The 10,833-nt window shown below is 38.5% G+C and overlaps 1 long non-coding RNA gene across 1 annotated transcript in view; it reads left to right on the top strand.

Annotated features, from left to right (window-relative positions):
* Positions 1 to 500, top strand: part of LOC136178500 (uncharacterized) — a 61,275-nt gene extending 60,775 nt beyond the window's left edge. Inside the window, exon 3 of the long non-coding RNA XR_010665902.1 lies at positions 424 to 500. This is a non-coding gene — a long non-coding RNA (uncharacterized lncRNA). The remainder of the gene's footprint in view (positions 1 to 423) is intronic.
* The last annotated feature ends 10,333 nt before the right edge of the window (positions 501 to 10,833 follow it).

A 10,833-nucleotide genomic window follows, 5' to 3' on the forward strand; every position in this document is an offset into this window, starting at 1 on the left:
TAATGTTTGAGCAGTTGTAAACCTACAGAAACATGTATATCAAATATTTGTTATTTATATTTAATTAATCATACAAGATGTATCAGGGATTTCTGATGCCTTCAAATAGATTAAGCAAGTCTAAAAAACACTTTCCACTTCCTCAACATCGCATGATTTGACGTGTCATCCAGATCCTCCTGACAGACCTCTTCATTAGTTCAATGTTATTCCTTTTGCAACATTTCCTGCTGACATCATATTCACAATCAACAAATCAGCGCATGCAAGGTGCCTACTGTCCTCATTTTTATGATTTATCCACCAGATCTGCCCACAGTGTCAGGATGTCAGATTCTCACTCTGATTATAGATTGCCCTTTCGTAACATGCTTGAATAAACCTTGTCTCTTGTCTTCTCTTCATTTTCATGCGGTGCCAAAGACAGCTTTTTTGTGCTTGCTCACGGACAACATGGAGGATGCTGTGGCTGTTGAATGAATATGGTGGACCATTAAAAGGTTAGAGTCATCAATTACGGTTAAGAGAAGGATGGTACACGGGAGGATGGAGTCTGAAATTCTGTTTTAAAGGGAAAGACTGTACAGCAGATGTCGAGGATTTAGGTCACCCCAGATTAAGATAAATGGTTGCCTCAGAGAGCCGAATCAGTTTCTCAGCTCTGGCTAGAATGCCATTACAACATCTGAGAGCACACATCCACCCACACAAATACAAACACACATACACACAGGGTCGGTATTGAACAAACATGCTTTGCAGTCATCATGTTGGTATTAATCTCTTCTGTACATCTCTCTGCAAAGGTTATTGGTATGTCTTAGCAGCTTGGTGCCTCACTTGAAGGAATTAGAGTTAGATGTTTCCATTTTCAACCCATGCTCCACTTCCAGCATAATCAGTATTTTACTGTACTGATTACCAAGTAATCACTTAATCATGTATTACTAATAAGCCTCTTAGTTTACTGTCATGTGTACGATGATGCACGAGTCTTTGGGGAGATGTCAGAGGCATATTTCCAAAGGTTTTCAGGGCTCTGCTGTACAGTTACAGAACTGACCCTCTGGAAAACCAAAGGACTGTCAACAAAGCCCTCCGAGGCCCATTAAAAGCATGCAAACATGGATCACTCTCTACGGTATTTTTGCTGGAGCACAGCCGATGAAGGTCAGCGGATCAAAGGCTTTTGGCTGACATTCCTTGGTGCCTGATGAGCCCTCTTGGGTTTCATTGATTAGCCAATGAGAGGCTGGGGCAACGACATTGAACAGATAAAAACAAAGTGACTTGTCTCACTTCAGATGTAGAAAAAAATGATTCTCCCTTCAACTGTCCCATGAGACACCAGAGATCTTGGGTTCTCTTCAGCAACAAGACACTTAATCTGACTTTGAGTACTGTCAGTGATCCTCACATTCTTAAATGCGCTGACAAGCCCGCAGCACACACACCCACGCGCAACACTCCAAATACAGTACAAACTACATAGAAGTGCACCCTTACCAATTTTCGTCACATCACAAATTGAAAAATATTAAGAGCCAGGGCTTAAAAATACTGCTAAAACTAGCAGATGTGATTAAAAAAAAAGACCTTTAATGACATGCTCTCTTGCCTGAATGTGAGCCTTTGAATTTCTTTACTATATCACTTACACAATGCTCTCTGAGGCACACAAATAGAATGTGTTTGATTGAATAGGGACAAATATGACCCCTTTCATAATCCCACAAGTGTTTTTAATTAAGTCATTAATTAGGGAGATATTCTCCAGAGGTACAGCTGGGAGTGGGTTCTGATAATTGTGGATGAAATTAGTGAGGGTTTTTTTTTTTTTTTTTTTTTCTTTTTTTTTAGATGTGTGACAAAAGAAGTGAGAACACTGAAGTGCAGGTCAGTCAATTACAGACTGGCAATCTTTCTTCTATTGAGCAGGGGGCAGTGGCTCCCTCCACTGAAAAATACATCTGCTAATATAAAAAAGTAAAAGATAATATTAAAAAGTAAGCTAGAGAGAGTAAGGAATGAAATTCAAGAAGGTTAATTGTCATTACAGAATATGTTGCTACATGAAAGTATGGGTAGGCGTAAGTTCTGTCCAGGCATGGATTTTTGCCATAACGTCATCACGGTTTAAATACACATGTTTGATTGTAGTGCACACACGAGGCAACTCTGATTGCTCAACCTAACTGCCACAGAAGAAGTAGGTAAATGAAAGAAGCATTCAATTGTGATTTGTGTTAGATTGTGTCCCCTGGCCTCCTGCTGACCCTCAGAGCAGATCCAGCTGTCTGACTTGCTAACTGAACGCATGTCAGAGCGGTTGTCAGTGTTAACAATGACAGTAAATTATTACACAGCAATTGGGCAAACTTGTATTCGCCCCTCTACAAATTTCAGCAAATAACAGCAATATGAAGTGGGTGTGCTCACTTGCAGAGCATGTCTTTCTGTCTCTCTGGGTCTTTAACATATGGCTAGGTGCTGGAATGGCTTGGCTTTGTGTTACTTGACCACAGTGCAGCACAGATTTGCATATCCGTCTCCCTGATAGAGGTGTGTTTCAACTGATGTCTTGCTTGTCTGATGAAGATGAAAAAAAGCGAGCTTTGGCTGAGGTTCATGGTCAAATGAGTGGATGTATACAATGTAGCTCCCTACAGTGTTGTTGAAAATCTCCACAAATGCTCGGCTAATTTCATGATATATAAATTCTATGCCTATTATTATGAAAGAGTCATATCAGGAAATGTGGTTGTGTTTTCAGCAGAAGTGTAACACAAGAGGAACTAAACTTTTAACCATACAGATTCAGTAACAAACTACATCATACTGAGAACTGAACACAGAGTGACTTATAAAAACATCTTTCTCTGGTCTCATGCACAGCAATCAGTCTAATATTGCATCACAGGCTTCTTTGTTCGGGAGAAGGGGGGTTGAAGTGGCTGAATATTCATTCATATTTGCGATCCCTTTTGATACTTTAATACCACAAAATAATACTGTTAGCCCAAAAAGCACACAAAATAAAAATCTGTGATATGAATCTCAGGTCATATCGCCCACCACTTGATTAAAGGAAAGAAAATAGGTACACAGGTTCTGGTTTAAAATAAAGCAAACAAACAATTACTTCAATTATAAAAAATAAAAAAAAAACTCTGAATGGAAAACGTGTAACCTCTGTTTAAAATAGAAAAATAAAAAACAATAAATAAAGTACGTTTAGTGGAGATAAATATGTAAATCTCATGCCTAGGTATATTTAGACGGTGGCAATCTGTCACTTAGTCACAAGCTTGTCACAGCCAGGAGTGACCACAATTACACCAATATCCCTCCGTTTTACCTTTGACATTTTTCTTTGTTTTGCAGACATGTGTTAGATGTATAAATTACTTATTATCAGACAGCATCATGCTACTGACTTAAACACTGTGTGTCACTCTGCAGGAAAAATCCTTTGGAGACCGGGGCATCAGTATGAAGTATTTTTAGATTGTTCAGCCCAGGGACCACTAATGTATATTAGCTATAAAGCTAACTTTGAAAAGTTGGATTGCATCAAATAATCTAATGAACATATCTAAACATAAATCCAGTGTAATGGTATTGGTTCCTCATTGAGTTGTCAGGAGATTGTTTAACAAAAAATGTATGTTTTGTGTATTTACCACAGAACAGAAAAAAACACAGTAGATGTGATGAGACAAATAAGATGGCAGAAATGTTTTGTGGAAGTGGAGGAAAATGGATGGAAACATTGCATTGTAAAAGAGCGGCATGTTAATGAATACGTCTTCTCAACACTCCTGGCTTCTGCACTGAAATATGAAAATAAGCACTGGCTTCGACATCTGGGAATCACTATTCTCAGAATATATAATCCTCATGTGAGATTAGCATCAAGGAATGGATGCAAAACATTTCCACTGTCGTTGAGCATTCCAGGGCCACATTCACATAAACATTGGTTAAAATGAAGCCCTTGGGCATTGTTTGAGATTCATAATGAGTGTGAAGCATCGCACATCACTAGATACTCGAGCATGTCCTCAAAGTTTCCCCGCGTCCTCTTAACGGGTTTGTGCATATTTAAAAATGTGAAGATGGAAGTTGGAAGTTCTTGGACATTTTATGTTGCCACTCAAAGCAAGAAGCAGGATTGGTTTACTCAGGAGAAGAAGCTTACTTTATTTCATGAGTAAACAATGGATTAAGAAATGTCTCAAAAATGGAAGGCATTGTCAAAGCCACAAAAAAGTGTCAAAGGAGGCTGTTTGCCAAATTCTGTTAATTCATGTAATGATCCAATGTAAACGTCATCATCTCATACTGGACTCTGCTCCGACTATTATTGCATCATTGAACAAGAGGAAAACCAAGATCAATGTGATCAGGTTTGCACAGTAGTATGTAATTTATCCAGGGGCAATACTCCAATAATGCAAAAAAGACAGTATATGCCTATAATATCTTGAGAAGTATTGCAGTAATGTTCATATATCTAATAAATCATTTTGGATTAAGGTTGTGTTAATTTGGTAACATTTTATTTAGTCAGGTTTGTTAAAAATGTTTTATACTGATTGTTAGAAAATCAGTATAAAATGTGGATGTCGGTGATTTGTTAGATTGAGATTGACACGGTGCTTAAGTCAATAGGCTTGGCCTGATATGACGCAATTAGATTTAGTTCAATTCATTATAACCATTATTTTCAATTCCAGTTGTTCAAACTGCTCTCCTCTATGATTAAAACAGGTTTTTTTGGGTTTTTTTTTTACATCGCTTGGATACTTTTTAATTATCCAGTGAGCTCTAAAATCTGTTTAGGTTACTTTTTGTCCAATCTGGCATCACTGATGCCAACTTTGTAAATATCAGCACATGATTAATAGAGTTTTGTTTAATCCTAAAACTAACCATTCAAAATTCTGTAAACAAAGTCTACAGTTGAGTACAGAAAAAACATGAATTACTCGCAAATAAACACCAAGCACATCGTCTTTTTTTCTAAGTCCCAGAAAAAAGTCTAAAAATATCCCAAGGACGACAATGTACACTGCTGCTCTGGGATTGATTACTCTGCTGACAATGTGCCAGTCTGACTAATGCGTCACTGACAGTGACAGACATATCCAACTCGCCAAGAAATGTTTTTGCTTCGTTTTGGAAAGTAACCAGATCAGACCCATAGGCTGAGCTGTCAAGATAAATGTAATAGCTCCTTAATTTTATTATAGTGGTACCATTTAAATAAATGGCTTAATGAGTGTGTTTGTCTTGGGGAATCTTAATACAACTACAGTAGTTTTAGAGTGTGTTACAGGAGGGGAAAATGCAAAGACAGAATGTACAATATCAAAAATAGCATTAAAGAAAAAATTGAGTTATAATGTGTAGCAACAGTAACACATTGTCAACAAATCACGTATTAGAAATAACCCACACTGTGAACACTCAGATTTTGAGTGAAGCTGATGGTAGTTGAGAGTTGATAGTTGTCGAAACTGCTAACTTGTAGTACGAGGGGAAATAATAATGTAAGGAATGAGAAGCTGCTGAGAAGGATGTGAAGAATAATCAGCCTATCTCACATCAACTCAGTTTGCAGCAAAATCTTCAATATGGCATGAGGGTCAATTTAATGAGCGGAAGGAGTAACTCGCAGCTTGCCAGCTGCCTCCTTAAAACTATCATAGCTGTTCCTGCCACATTTGGGCAGCAGAGGTGGAAGAAATTGATTTCTCCCTCACTATTACTGTCCATGGAAACAAGGAACTGCCAGACTGGTGATATCTCCTGGTGTGCTTTGAAATTTTTGTCATCGGTCAACCTCAGGAGGGACAGAGCTGCCACGCTTCCCCCCAGTGTTTCCTGCCCCTGGCAATCAAGACTGACACTATATACAAAGGTTGGTTTCCAAAAATAGACGGATTATGAGTAGATGAAAATACACACTGTCCGTCATATTTCTTGGAATTACCATACCTTATGTACAGCTGTACAGCAAAAATATTGATAATGTAAAAAGTATTTCATGTCTGTTAAAATGGTATGACCAATGTGATAACTGATAAAAGATGTGCAAATACAAGAAGTTTCCTATGCTCAATCTAAAATATCTTTCACACGTTCTTGTTCATGATTTCACTAAGTGAGAAAACCTGTTTACAATAACCAAATTAAAGAGGTAACTAATTCAAAAAACGAGGTTTCATTCATGATTTAATAGAGATCCTGTTTTGATGTAGTAATTGTACACAAGGCAAAGAACTTGAACTTGAATGTAATAAGAAAAAACTGAGATTGGTTTAAACCATTCTTAAACATTGGATATGTTCATTAGTGGGAAGAAAAAGAAGGCAAGAAAATTGAGTTGTAGGTATCAATTGAAAAGTACTTTTCATACTCTTGATGATTGGCGACAAAACTGTATATGGCAACTAGATGAAACAACATCAACAGAAAACTACATTGTCATATATAGCTTATGAGAAAAATGTGATTTGATAGTATTTCAAGGAATTTGCCGTTATGTGCAATAGTGATAGGCAGGAGAGGTAAGAAAGACTGGTTAGAGAAAGAGGGCATTCAGTGCGGCCGACAACTAAGGCTGGAAGAAAATCCCAGATCTTGGTCCCACTGATGAATCCGAGTCGGACAGTTACAATCGAAGTGCATACTGCATGTGCCTTTAATAAGCTCCCCATTCAGTGAAGACCAGTGTTTGGTTGAGGATCTGATACAGCTCTCTGGCTTTTTGAAACATGCTGAAATATGAGGGAACAACTACCCTCGGCATGAAAGTTGATAATGAGCTACCAGGTGACACATGGTGACCTGGGACATGAGACAATGAAAATTATAAGAAGGCATGAGGGGATGTCGAAAAACAACAATGAAGACCCACCAGGAGGAAGAGAAATGGAAAAAAATGGGACACATACATTATTATATTTTATCATAGGTTGCCACATAAATACATATCAGTGGATGAAGATATAAATCACAAGAAGGGAATGTTGCCTGAGAAACAAGTTTATCCACAAAATTCAAACAATGTCTTTTGTTGATTTTAATCAATCAATATAATTTTTTTCTGCTATGACATGAAACTAGTGTGGTAGTACTGGAGATTGGTCTTCGTCTCAAGACCGGTCTCGAGACCACTTTTTGAAGGTCTCGGAATTGAAAGCATTATTACTCATAGGTCATAGGCCACGTCCACATCATCACTGTGATTAGAAGGTAAATGCCGCTTTCTAAAACAACAAATAACTTAAATTAATTTGAAGTTTTTTTATTTATTTTTTTATTCCCGTTGCGGCTGCAGCCTTCTCAGTAAAACATTTTTCACACATACGGAAATCTCCTGAAAAACTCCAGAGATTAGGCTACCTGGAGGGGCTTTAGGCTATATGTGAACGCAAACAGCCGCATTTTGGTCTTACCTCAGTCTCGACCCCTAAATGTTGTGGTCTTTTCTCAGTCTCGAAGCACTCTGGTCTCGGGTAGGTCTCGGTTAGTCTTGACTACAACACTCCATTGAACAATAGTGAAAATATCTACAAATGTTCCTCAAGTTGGATGTTGTTGCAGCTGAGAAGGCAACAGTCTATATCAAATCAAATACAGTCATCATCAAGCATCTCTAGCTTTTAAATAAGAACATTTAAAGACAGCTGGATAAATCAGAGAACACCCGCATGTTGAAGCAGATGAGGCAATTGCAAACAGAGTATGGATGTTCCATGGGTTATTGAGCCCAGAATATAATTCCATGAGAGAATGTCACAGAAGGTCCTGACTTCAGGTTATGGTATTCTAAATGAAACCATCTTCTCTTACATCATACTGTTTAGTCAGGAGCGGAGAAGCAAGATAGCTACAATGCTACTTCTAATATACAAGGGCAAAACCACATGACATCCAGTGCCTCCTAAAGTTGAATGGGACATGAGTCATGAGACATGGATTGTGATAAGAGGTCAAAGATGGTAAAGTAATAGTGTTGCTTACCAGATACATGAACAGATGACTGGATTCTCATTTAGCAGAGGATGCAGGAAAATGTCATTCTTGAAAGCAACACATATTTCTATGCAAGACCAAAGTCTGACACTCTCATAAAAGATTCAACCTCTCTCAATGTCCAAAATGTTTGAGACTGTGACCTCCGCTGAACTACACAAGCGCATTGAAGCAAAAGCAAAGCACACCAGCTATTTCTCGACAATGACAGTGGCTATCCAAGCTATTAAAAGAACGATTGGTCAGGAAATGTGTTAAAACTAAAGGCCATAACACAGACTTAGCCTATAATATTGTGCATTATCAAGAACCCTTGTGTGTTCTTATCATGCCTACCATTGGAAGAAAACATTAACATGTGAATAGACATAAATAAACTTCTTACAGGTGGAGGGTCTGTGGTTCAAGTATGAGGCAGATGCTCACAGAATTTTATAGTCCTGCGGTCGGAGTTCACATTGAATTTAGATGAAAGCTTATTGCATCTCATGCTGACACTGAAGGGTACCTTGGTTGCTATATGAGACACAGAAGGGCATGACAGAGCTTGGGTACTCGATGACCCGGAAATGTGAACAGGCTTGGAAGACAGTAGATTAGGAAAGAGGGAGACATACAGTAATTAGCAAAATGGAAATAACCTTCCATGTATACTTGTGCCATGAACACCTGGGAGACCCTAGCTGCCTGGATACTTGAGGGCTTCTAATTAGCTGATAGTTTCTATCTCACATAAGTGACAAAGCTTTATATTTGCTGCTCAGTCGAGCCTGCCTAGCAGCACTGAGACTAATTGTTTGCATTAGACTATCTTTTTACTTTATATATAATGTGAATGTATGTATGTATGTATGTATAATAATCTTGGGTGATCTCTCTTGGAGGTCTGTGTAAAAAAAATTACAGACAAGGATGGAAAGATCTGACACCTTAGTGTGAGTTTTAGGGTGGTTTCACACTAGCGACCTGAGCCCGGATCCAAGAACGCTGGACCCCAAACTGAACAATGTAACTAATGTGAACACAGACCAGCAGGGAAGAGGGGGAAAACAGTTAAACTATAGTGCCTCATGTGAAAACGACCTTTTTATTTTTATTTCTTTTTACTTTTCCCACCATAGCAGCCTTGGCTAAGGAGGCAATCTCTTTAATGGTTGGCGAAATGAAATGGATAGGACACTTTGCTTCGGTAACTTTGCCATTCTGGCTTTTGCATTCCATATTTTTGTTGACATACTTGTTGGTCTTTGGATAATTTTTGCATTGGATCTAGAAAAAAAATGTTTGCAACTTCTCAATGTCAGATTTGTCATAGGTGGTTATTCGGTACATCGTGGGTATTGTCCTTGTGATGAACACACTTTAGAACCCTGTGAATGGCTGTGAGTCAGTGTATCTTTATATAGGCTGCTGAAAATAGATTGAAAAAGTTTCACTGGCTTCTTAAATCAGTTTTGTACATTGTTGAGACAGGAGAGTAAGTTAGAAAGTGTATAGGTTTTACAGGTGTCAAACTATAAAACATTCAGTTGAGCAAAGAATGGCACATGTCACATTGTGTGGTGAGAAGCAGACTGAAGTTGTCAGTCTTTTTTTTGTTCAATCTTAGGTTTGAATACTTTAAAAAGTTCAAAGTCAAATCTTTGTTGTTCTTCAGCAATTTTTTGCAAATCAAATAAGAGGCTAAGGGAAATCAATGGGCTGAGTCCAAACTGTGAAACAAAGGAGTTCATGAATCAACACGAAACTAAGAAGTGTGTTTGAGAATCCTTGGGGAACCATGCTATGCTCATTTCACTGCTGCTGGTTACCCTACACCAAAGGTTCCCCCAATGACAATTTATTGTTGCTCTCCCTCTCTCTTTTTCTCTCTCTTGTCACTGTCCCCCTCTCTCTCTCTCTCCTGCCTCCTCCTCTCTCTTCCACTATCTTTCGCAGTCGCCCTACAATTCTTGTAAAAGTGCCAGTGAACTGTGGCTGCAGGGCCTAAAAATACCTGCCCCTTGACAATGTTCTGTGACGTGTCTTTCTGCCAGCTACCTGATCCATTTGAGCCTACTTTTCTGGCTCATCTTCACCAGTCCCATTTCTTTCTCCTTGAGCTATGTCAGACTAATCTAGCCGTGCCAAAATCTAATATGACACTTAGGACCGATGCTTCCCCAGTCAAAGTCACCATATAACAGTCACGGTCAATATGGCTTTAATCTGCAGACTCTACTGAAGTGGAACAAAGAAATTTTGTCTTCTTTTTGTTTTTCTCTCTGAATGTTCAAAAGTTGTCTTAATTTCTTTGTTTAAATCCATGCAGTCATGATCTCTCTCGGATGGTACTGAAATATTTATATCTTTAAAAGTGAACTTGAGCACTGAGGCAGTGAGGAGGACCGAAAATGGAGACAATTTCCTCTTAAACAAATGTCATTGGCAAGGTATTCCTGTCTTGTTACGGTCTCAGGTTTCACGACACAAGTAATTTCCTGGATCGACAAATAGCATTGATTTGAGTTGTATTGAAGTCACCATTCAATTGCATTTCTTACAGAATGCAATCAGGCATCACTGGCACTATTGATTTCAAAGAAGTCCTAGCTTGGATGAAAAAAAACGGCCCTAGTGTCTAAATCCACTGAGTGTATGTGTTTTCTCCCTTGCATTGCATTTTGCCTTAATAGAGGCTTTGGGTAAGATGTGTCAAGAAGTCACCAGTGCAAAATAATCACAAAAGAAACCTCCTGAAATCGCACACTTACTGTTGACTGTGATGCAGATCCTTCGCTGTGTATC

Source organism: Labrus bergylta, chromosome 3 (genome assembly GCF_963930695.1).
Source record: "Labrus bergylta chromosome 3, fLabBer1.1, whole genome shotgun sequence".
NCBI classification, from domain to species: Eukaryota; Metazoa; Chordata; class Actinopteri; order Labriformes; family Labridae; genus Labrus; species Labrus bergylta.